At 45.3% G+C, this 11,282-nt stretch overlaps 1 pseudogene; it reads left to right on the forward strand.

Annotated features, from left to right (window-relative positions):
• Positions 1 to 8,204: 8,204 nt before the first annotated feature.
• LOC116839619 (olfactory receptor 52E2-like) lies at positions 8,205 to 9,142 on the forward strand (annotated as a pseudogene).
• The last annotated feature ends 2,140 nt before the right edge of the window (positions 9,143 to 11,282 follow it).

An 11,282-nucleotide genomic window follows, 5' to 3' on the forward strand; every position in this document is an offset into this window, starting at 1 on the left:
TGGTACCAAGCAGATCAAAGCAGATTACCTAGCAAATAAACAAAAATGGAACCTAAGCTTCATATAAAATCTTTAAATCTATTTTTTGTTGTTAAAAAACTTGTTCTGTTATAATCTAAAGCAGTGAGCTTTGATTGGATGCTTGGGGAACATCTCGGCTTGGCTAACACAAGTGTCCATGGTTCTCTTCAGATGGAGGGAGAGGCCTATTGGGTATTAAACACACACACTGCCCAGATTTTACCAGGGCAGGCTGGTACTGCTCTGGGGTCCTAGCTTGGAAAGCTGGTGGTTAAAGAGCCTGTGTCCAATTGCAGCTGGGTGTGTCTCTACCTGTGTTAATGCTGGTGAAAGTGCAGGTGGGAGGACTTTGCAGCTTGTCATAGCAGTACAGGGTGAGAGGGATCCCAGGCTGGGGGGTCAGTAGGCTCAGGGGTACCCCAGTTGCAGATGGTACTCTGGGGGGAACCCGTCACAATCATTATCAAAGGAGCCCTTATAATCGCTTGCTTCTAGATTATACAGTTTGGACATTTACGGCTATGCTGCTTGAAGCCAGCTAATTTCTGCCAAATGGAATGGACCCAGTCCTGGGGTCCTTATTGATTTTAATGGAAGTGTTGCCTGAGTGAAGGTCCCAGGAATGTTACAGGGCCTGAGGAGGTTTCCAATGAGGTTTAGTCTGAACAGTCACGTAACAAAAAATTGCCCAGTCCAGATCCCACTGAGTTCAACAGCAAGACCCCCAGTGACGTCCATGGGAGTGGATCAGGGTAACCCGGCGACCTCTTCCCAACACCCAACCTCAGCGCAGTCACAGGAGCGTATCTCAGAGCCCGGTTCCCGTCCTGCCCCTACAGTCACAGTTACACCCCCCCATTCTAGCCAACTCCAGCTCAAACATTTCCTAGGTTTCATGTTCCATTCGCCCCTTCACAGATTCATTCCATGCAAACGACTCACCAGGCTCCAGCCCCCAGCTGGGGAGGAGGAATCTCTGCCTGTGAGCGGGTCGGGGAGCTGCAGGTGGGAATCTGCACTGACTGGGGCCGAGGGATATTTATACTGCTGCCCTGGGAATCCCAGGAGGGACTCAGACCCAGCAGGGAGCTCCAGGGACCTGTCTCTGTGCCTGGCTCAGGTGATGAAGAGCAGCAGAGAATTAACCCTTTCCTCCTCTCGCTTGTTTGATCTGATCATATCTCCCTTTGTACGTTATTTAGAAAAGTCCTTGTGACACTGATGCCCTGGCAAACAGTTCCCTGTTCTTTGTGAACAGCTCATATCTCAGGCCTGACAAACTCACTACACCACACACAAGTCCTATGGAATATTTACCCGTAAAGAGTAGTGTTAGGGGGCTTATTCCTTCACTCACTCACTGCCATGGTCCTTCTCGCATGAACAGAGAGCAATAATACCCCAAGTCCAAAGGTGCAAATAATTTGATGTTTACTGGAGTGAACGTCCCGCAAGCATGATTCCAGTTTCCTTCCTTACTGTCCCCCTTCCCAGCTCTGACACCACAGAGCCTTGCCTGTGTCCCTCTTCCTGTTCCCATCCCCTGTTCCGTTATTTTCCCCTTTAGCAAGACATGATTTTAATTCCAGCATCCATGGTCCCTGTTCCCATTCCTGCCCGCCCCCCACCTTTCTGATTGACTGCAGACTATATAGGAAAACCTGAGTTTTGCTTAGCTATTCCTTACCCAATCATTTTACTGAAATTTAACTAACCAATCCTAACATACTGTAACATGGTTAGTTAGCCAATTATATTCCACCACCTTCATTGGTTTACATTCAGCAAAATTAATTATACAGCAGATATAAACAATCACAGAACCAGACAGAGACCATGCAAATAAACATACAAAACAATACAGAAGTGAGGATTTCACAATGACATCAATGCAGACATAAGGGTTTTCCAGCTGTCTCTATTGATAAGTGAGTTCTTGCCAGACAGGATGCTATCAAACTAAATTTCCTTTTACATCTTCTAGGCTCTTCCCTTTCTCTGGAGGTGATAGGAATTTCAGGACAGGATTGTATTCCTAATAGCCCAATAGCACCTTATTTCAATGTGACTAGTTTGGAATGTGAAGATGTGACCCTACACTTCCCAGCTTACGGCTGCCTCTGCTGCTTAGCCGAAGAACCAGGCCTCAGACGGTCACAGTAAGAGAAGGCCATTACACAGACAGTGATTTTGATTCTTTCTTTTATACCTCTATAACTAGCTAAGTGATAAGAATACACCTACATTCTTAACGTATAGGCCTTTGCAGACAGGCCTGAATAGCTATATCCTAACAAGAAGCATGTAAAGGGGGTGCAGAAAGCTTGTAACTTGTCAAGCTGCATAACCATTGCAAAAGGCATGTCTGGGTAATAGTTAACAAATAACATATTGATACTGACAATGAGCTTTATGGACTTGGAGGAGACGTTAGTCATCAGGGCAATGTGTCTAGGTGATGGCCATTCCAGGAGGGCATCGTCACCCCCCCCTGGTTAGCCGGGGATGTAATGCCAGACTCAGTTGTCCAGCCTTGCTCCAGCCCAAGATTAATAACGGAAAACCATGAGAGACAAGTGCAGTCAACACCACTTGGAGGTAAATAAAGGAACCATACAACAGACAGGATTGCCTGGCCTATGAACAAACGACTGTTTCATAGACTCATAGACTCGTAGGTCAGAAGGGACCAATACGATCATCTAGTATGACCTCCTGCACAAAGCAGGCCACAGAACCCTACCCATCCACTTTTATAACAACCCCTAACACATGACTGAGTTATTGAAGTCCTCAAAATTGTGGTTTGAAGACCTCAAGCTGCAGAGAATCCACCAGCAAGTGACCCATGCCCCACGCTGCAGAGGAAGGCGAAAAACCTCCAGGGCCCCTGCCAATCCACCCTGGAGGAAAATTCCTTCCCGACCCCAAATATGGCAATCAGCTAAACCCTGAGCATGTGGGCAAGACTCACCAGCCATCACCCATGATAACACGGAGTGGGGAAAGGCCCTCTGGACCCTTGCACTGAGGAGACATCTTGTGGTGCGGGGACATTCTCAAGAAAAATTGGATACAGTGGAGTCGCATCATAGGTGCATTTAACTTAAAGCAATTTTAACTATACACGCTCGGCAAAACAAAAGAAAAAACTGAAAAATAACAATTTAAATACTGTACTTGTATTGTGGGCAATTTCGCCCGCCATTCCACTCAATGAGCATTTGAGTGTACGCGATTTTGACTTACGCGCTGACTTCAGAACCTAACCCCTACGTAAGATGCGACTTTCCTGTACTGGTTCTTATGAATCTAGCCAGCTGTGCAGCACACTAAACTTGGAGAGTGGGGAACCTACTTTATTAGCTAGGAAAAGGAACTATTGACCCAAGTTCTCATTTTGTGATGTTATCCTGTAACCATTTGTTTCAACGTCTCTCTCATTTCTAGTTAACTTTCCTTTCTTCTTAATTAAATAGACTTGTTTTATTATAAGTGATCCCAAGCACCGTGAGTAATACAGGAGTGGTGATTTATGGCAAAATTGGTTGTGACATACTATTGTGATGTTCCGCTGGTGTTATCTGGACCAGTGATATGCTAGTGCTCTCCAATCCTCAAAGCTGGGAGCCAGCCTTGCCTTGCTTTGCTAGGAGAAACCCCCTCTCCTGGGCTGTTCACGCACAGCCTCTAGCATGTAAGCTGCTCCCAGCTACGTGAGTCAGCACTTTTGTCCAGGTGCTGCTTGGATTGTGCAACCGAATGACACTAGCCAATATCTCCGGTCCCAGACACAACCCTAGGAACCTGCGTCTTGCATTATCTAGTTATTCCCGCTGCACAGTGCGAGCTTATATGAGTTTGTCAATTTAACAAAATAATTGGTATGAACCAAGATTGTTATCCTGAGGGGAGTCCCTAACATGCTTCAAACCAAATGCACTGCTTCAGGTAGAATAAACAAACACATTTATTAACTACAAAAGAGAAATTTTGAGTGATTATAAGTCAAAGCACAAGAAGTTAGATTTGGTCAAATGAAATAAAATTAAAATGCATCCTAAGCTGATCTTAACACTTTCAGTGCCCTTACAAATTTAGATGCTTCTCACCACAGGCTGGCTGGCTGCCCTTCAGCCAGGGTCTCCCCTTTGATCAGCGCTTCAGTTGCTTGGTGGTGGTGTCTGTAGATGGAGTTGGAAGAGAGAGAGAGAGAAAGCAGGGCAAATGTCTCTTCCTTTAATCATGTTCTTTATTCCCTCTTGGCTTTATCCTCCCCCCTTCAGAATCAGGTGAGCACTACCTCATCGTAGTCCCAAGGTGACCAAGGGAAAGGGGGTAATTCACTCGATAATCCAACAGATCTTTTGCTGCTGCCTAGGCCAGTGTCCTTTGTTCCTGTGAGACTGGGCTGGGTTTGTCCCATAAATGCCCTGATGAGGTGTGAACTGCCCCTCTGTTCCTGGAGAGTTTTATCTGAGTTTGTTGTAAGCCACGAGGACACATTTTCAGCCTCATAACTATATACATGAAATTACAACATATAAGATAAAATTACTAGAACAACAATGCTCAGTGCATCATAAGCCTTCCGAAAACACCTGACATTGCAAACTTTGCATTGGAAAGCACACAATCGTATTATAAGGATGAACATGGGGGTGCTGGGTATATCCCGAGATACAGAGTGTCACACTTGTCCCTTTATTTTACTGCAAAAGAGTTAGTCACTGACTATCATGAAGGCAGCTTGTGTTATAGTTCTCTTGGCATCAAGCCATTAAGGCCATGAGGCAGCATGCCTCAGTTTCTCCCTCACCCAGCAAAACAGGTTTCTTCACCGTGGGAAGCTTTAAGTCTGTTTACAGGTATTAACTGAAGTGTAGCATTAACATCCGTGTCAAAATTCTTATCCCCCAAACCAACATTAATACCAATTTTTTTTATCACAGATGTGCGCTTACAAGTATCTGTATGATCCCACACTCTCTGTTCAGATAGTGCAGTCTGAGGGGAGTTTGTTCATTACCCACGGTGTCCTTTGACTCTCTCCCATGTAATCAGTCACTGGCTTTTCTCTCCCTCCAGTGTTCCCCTCTGGGTAGGCTCTTTATTTAATCATGTTTCTGGATTTTTGGTGCCTCAGGTCTAGTCAAATAGGTGTTCAGAGGGATCCTATACATAGGCTGACCCTTTGGGGAGCAGTCTCCCAGCCCCAGGACTGTACATATCCAGAAAATCCAGCTCCACCTTTGGGGTTACCCTGTGTTTCTCCCTCCCAGCATGAGTCCTTCCCTGCCCCCTAGAGGGCTGAGGTCTTTGCTCTCTGGGCCACGTGTGTTAATCTTCCATCAGATGCACCTTTTCCCAGCAGCTTTCCCATAACTGCTCCCTGTCTCTCACCAGCCTGGGGGAAAACACCCCCATTTCTGTCAGTGGATCATTTGTGTTCTTACAAACTGCCACCTGGCAATTTCCTGGTCTCAACTCCTCTGCTGTCACAGATGTTGGAGCTGCATCTTGAAGTAAAGAGACACAGTTACTTTCCAGAAGCTTATCAGAAATAGCGTCCTGAAAAAACGGGAGCTGGACTGGGGTACCCTCCATCACCCCTTTCTCTCTCCCTGAGGGGTATCACTGTGTAGCAGGGCTGGAATTTGTGCTGGTGGCAGGGCTACATGGACAAGTGGGCAGCGTTGGGGGTTGTGGGGGCAGGCAGAGGGGTGAACACAGAAGCAGCAGAGCTGGGATTTGTGATGCAGGTACAGGGTGTACATGGACAGCCAGGCAGCACTGCTCAAATTAAATTTTTCATTGTGATTCGTGGTCAAAGGCCACTGCTGGGGCCTTTCCTGACCCCGAGTGCATGTGGGCTGGTCTCAAGGTCTCTTTCTCCTGACAAGCCACAGAACTGCAGCCTGGGTGTCACAACCTTCACTCAGTTTGTTTCCAATTGTTGTTGTTGAATGCTATTTATGTAACTTCAGGCATTTCACCAGTGGAAAGAACTATCGATCTTAGCTCCTCAGCTGGTTGAATCTCCCAGTGTATTCCGACCCGCTGTCTGTACTGTCCTTCCCATCCCATGCTACCTCAATTCCAACAGCACACCGGTTGCTGTGCTTAGATGTTGGGCTGTGTGTGCGTGTTCTCCCTGTGTGCTGTCCCAGCTCTGCACAGACAGCTGGCATGGCAGAGTCAAGCGAACCGCCCAATGACCACAAGATCTGCTAAGGTACGAAGGCACCCAGCCAGCTTTATTGTCGACAAAGAACGGTACTAGTATCCCGCAGACTCTGCCAGACCACAAATACATGTGTGCCCGTAACAATGGACCAGCTCAGTGAATGGCAGGACTTTACGTTCCCCCCAGGCTAGACAAAGCCACTCCCTCTGAGAGACATCTTTGTACCCCGACACAACCAAGTTACGTACTGCCCCTCTGACATAGTTACTGCCCCCTGATGTGGCTAGTTGTCAATCATATCTTTGTACATGTTGGTTCAATCAAAACATCTTTATTACGTACTGTCATCCCGCCCAGACATTTCTGACTTTTTCTTGTTGTTGTCTCTAGGAAGCTACTGATTCCCAACTTACAGCATGATTTGGTGACAACCATACAACACAATCTCATAATTTCATAATATGCACTAATGATATACATATTTAGTTAGAACAATGACTTTCAGCAGATCATAATCTTTCCCCTGACATGTCTCCTGGCATGCTTTATATGCAATATCACAATTATATACAAAGGAGGAATATGGGGTTACAGGGCGCTCCTGTGATGTACAGAGTATTGCATATGTCTCGGAAAAAGCTGGGTGCCTGCAAGGAAGTATCCTATCAAAAGAAACAAGGGAAGTAACAGAGGTACAGGTCTGTAGCCCTACATACCAAGACTTCTGTGCCCTTCATGACCATTCAGTTCAGCACAAAGTCATATCGCACCATGATAATATCTGTTTTCAGGGGGAAAAGTTGGCTGCTTTCCAACATGGGAATTGCATCGTAGATCAGATCTATAGTCCATCTAGTCCAGAATCCTCTCTCTGACAGTGGCATCCCCAGGTGCTGCAGAAGAAGGTGTAAGAAACCCAGCACTGTGTGGATATGGGGGATGACTTGACCATCATGAGGGTGTCACCTAATCCCTAAAGCTAGAAATTGGCTTGTGCCCTGAAACACAGGGTCAGATAGGCTTTCCCAAATATTTATTTAACTGTAACTCTTATAACTGGATAGTCTCACTATCCATGTAAATCTCTAAACCATTCCTGATTCTTGCCTAGCTCAAGGCCTCAGCTATGTCTTGTGGCCATGAATTCCTCAGGTTAATTAAGCATGGAGCGATGAAAGCACACTTTTTATCAAGTTTTGAATTTGCCATGTTTCAGTGTAATTAAATGTCTTCTTGATTGTGTGTTATGGGACAGGGAGAACACATTCTCCATCTACTCTCAACCAGTCAGTATTTTATAGCTTTTTCTCATATACCCTCCTATTTATCTCCTTTGTAAGGTAACAGTCCCAATCTTTTCAACCTCTCTCCATATGAGAGTTTCCCTGGACCCTTGATCATTCTCGTTGCCCTTGCCCAAAATCGTTCTGCAATATCCTGTGTGAGAAGGGTGTTCAACATTACACAGTGGAGCCTAGAGGAGGGTAAAACATAGAGTGATTTCATGACACTGTATTTACTGTAGGATTCCCCATACCATTTCTCCTGGATTCCAACATTTTCCTTAGTTTCTGGTCATGCTAACACTATGAGTAAAGTTTCACAGGTTTGTGTACTGTGATGTCCAGATCCCTCTCCAGAGTTCATACAGTTAAATTAGAACATTGTAAGATATTTTCGGAGCTGAAGTTTTTCCCTCAATGGGCATACACGTTGCAGTTATTGACATCAAAGTTCATCTACTACCATCATGCTGCCCATTCACCTGGCTTAGTTAGCTCCTTCTGAGAACTTCTCTGGACTTAACTCTGATCTCAATAATCTGGTGCCTTCTGTAAATGTTGCCACCTCACTGCTTGCGCCCCTTTCTAGATTATTGATGAGTACTACATATTTATTGTACTAATTACAACATGTGTAATCCCCATCACTGTGCTTCTCTCCCTTCACAGACACCTGGAGCATTTCTGAGCCTCATCACTGCATAGACCATCTCATGGCATTTTTCAACCTCACCCCTCTGACACTTCAACTTTCATCTTAATGGGCATCCCTGGCCTAAAAGCTTCCCATGTCCTGATTTCCATCCCTTTCTCTATGTTCTACATTATGGGCCTGTTGGGAAATTTCACTGTTCTGATTGCTGTAGGGAAAGAGAAGTCCCTGCATAAGCCGATGTACCTGCTGATCTGCAAGCTGGCACTCACAGACATTGGCCTGTCTACCTCTGTCATGCCAAAAGCACTGTGTATATTTTGGTTCAATTTGAAAGGCATTACGGTGGGTGGCTGCCTCACCCAGATGTTCTTCCTTCATGCGGTTTCTGTTATGCACTCAGCCATCCTTGTGACAATGGCCTTCGATCGCTGTGTTCCCATATGTAACCCCCTGAGATACACCACCATCCTCACCAACGCACGAATAGCTAAGTTAGGGCTAGTGGGTTTGATAAGAGCTGTTGTCTTCATTCTGCCTGCGCTCCTGCTCCTGAGAGGGCATCCATTCTGTTCCAACCATATTATCCCCCATACGTACTGCAACCACATGGCTGTGGTGAAGATGTCATGTGGTGATATCACAGTCAACAGGACATACAGCTTGGTGATATTGTTTGTAGTCATTGGGTTAGACCTGACACTCATTGCCCTCTCCTATGGTCTGGTCATTAAGGCTGTCTTCAGAATCTCCCATAAGGAAGCCCACCACAAAGCCCTCAACACCTGCACAGCCCACATCTGTGTGATGCTGACCTCTTATACTCCCTTGCTCTTCTCCAGTCTCACACACAGGTTCGGTCAGGGCATCGCTTCCCATGTTCACACCATCTTGGCCAACCTCTATTTTCTCATCCCCTCCATGCTGAATCCTATTATTTATGGGGCCAAAACCAAAGAGCTTCGTGACAAAGTAGTCAAGTACATCTGCAGAATGTAAGCACCAGAGGCCTTGGATTTTAATCCTGTCTGACAGGAAGGGGAAAGGATATCTCCTCATTACTCAAGAGTGCTCTGTCCCAGTTTGGCCGAGCTCAGCATTGTGGAAGTTCACAGCCTCAGAAACTCCTCACACCTAATGTATTATCTCTCCATCACCAAGCATTGCTCTCTCCATTGCAGAGTTCCCTCTATCTGACCATCACCTGATCTCTTTCAGGATCACCCCTCAGCCCCCAACCATAGAAACCCTCTCATTCAGACTTTCTATGACTTACAGACCACAAAAAGATACTGCAGCTTTCTGAAGCAAGGTAGTATTCCATTAGTCCCTGTGTGACAAATGGAAGCTACTGTTTTTGATAGCCAAGACAAATAAACAAACTAAAAATGCTGAACTTCTTTATCCTATATGCAGTGATCTCGTGAACAAAATTTGCCTGAGATTTGTAGGTCATATACTTCAGGAAGCCTGGATGATAAAGCAAGTGTTTCAGTTTGAAAGTGCTAATATACAAAAGCTGCTGCAGGAATTGAGGAGATTTTACTAAAGCTTATTGGTGACAGATGTGAAACTGTATTTTTGAGAATGAGACTGCTATGCTAAACTACATCAGCTTTGTGTCAAATTACTTACTGCTTTACACAGTTGATTTTGGAGTCACTTTCAGGTGGACCTTTCAAAACACACACTACCCATTGCTGTTCTCAAAGATGTCAAGAGTAACTGTCGAGTTTTCATCTTGGAGTTCGTGAAACAGATGAAACAGGGATTGCCACCAAACATCATTGTGATTAAATCGCTTGGAAGACTAAATTCTTCATGACCTAGATTAGGCAATCTCTCATTTTTGCCATTGTTTTGGGGAGACCTTGGACAGTTGGAGCAGCCGTGGAGAGTTTTGCTAATGGAGGTGCACTGGCCTCATACTCAGGACAGTCAAGTTGAGCATGTTTGCGCTGAAGTTCTTGAACTCATGGATGCTGCTGAGGACAAAGGCTTCAGTGAATTTTGTTTGTTTGCTCTTTTGTTTCTGTCGCTACCTTTTAGCAATCCTGCAGTTGAAAGACTTTTTTTCTCAAATGGACTTGATAAAAACAAAACTTTTAGAAAACATTTTTCATGTTACGGTGTATATTGTTGATCTCAGTTTATGGGCTACTTTAGTTATGGTTTGTCAAAAATCTGATCAGAATAGATTTAGATTCTTGGTCCAATTCAGGTTACAGGCTTAGAAAACTCAGAGTTCAATGATGTGAACAGACCCTCGGGTTGTGTGTGCCAAGGAGACTTATACTGAGGACAATACCAGAATGTTAAGATCTTTATTAAAATGAATGAAAAAATAATCAAAGATATAAAGCACAGTGTTACAAAGAAGTAATACATTTCTATGACCCCTGGTGGTAACATCCCTATTCTTAAAGACAACTTAAACTAGCATACTCACACCCTTCCCTGAAGATTTGGTAACGGGGACTGTGATGCTCTGTACCTCGGGGAAACACCCAGCACCCCCATGTTCATACTTATAGAATGTTTGTGTGGTGTCCAATGCAAAATTTGTCATTTTGAGTGTCTTTGGAAGCCTCATGATGCACTAAGCATTGTTGTTATAATATGGAGGTATATCTATCTCATAGAACTGGAAGGGACCCTGAAAGGTCATTGAGTCCAGCCCCCTGCCTTCACTAGCAGGACCAAGTACTGATTTTGCCCCAGATCCCTAGGTGCCCCCCTCATGGACTGAACTCACAACCCTGGGTTTAGCAGGCCAATGCTCAAACCACAGGCAAAACTCTCCAGGAGCAGAGGGGCAGTTCACACCTCATCAGTGTGTGTAGGGGACAAACCCAGCCCAGCCTCACAGGAACTAAGGACACTGGCTTAGGCAGTAACAAAGGGTCTGTTGGACTCTCCACTGAGTCACCCCCCTGTAATAAATGTTTGTCTCAAATCTGGACTTAGAGTTCAACATCTGAGTGTTTACTGTGAACCTTCCCCAAGCTTACACCCAGCTTGGATCTATCTCGCTGCCACCAGACAGGAATATAGTGCCTGCCTCGCTCTGGTCCCCCCAGACTTTCCCTGGAGAAACCCCCCAAGACCCAGACCCCTGGGTCTCCCTATCTCATCCCCC

Source organism: Chelonoidis abingdonii, chromosome 1 (assembly GCF_003597395.2).
Source record: "Chelonoidis abingdonii isolate Lonesome George chromosome 1, CheloAbing_2.0, whole genome shotgun sequence".
In the NCBI taxonomy this organism is placed as follows: domain Eukaryota; kingdom Metazoa; phylum Chordata; order Testudines; family Testudinidae; genus Chelonoidis; species Chelonoidis abingdonii.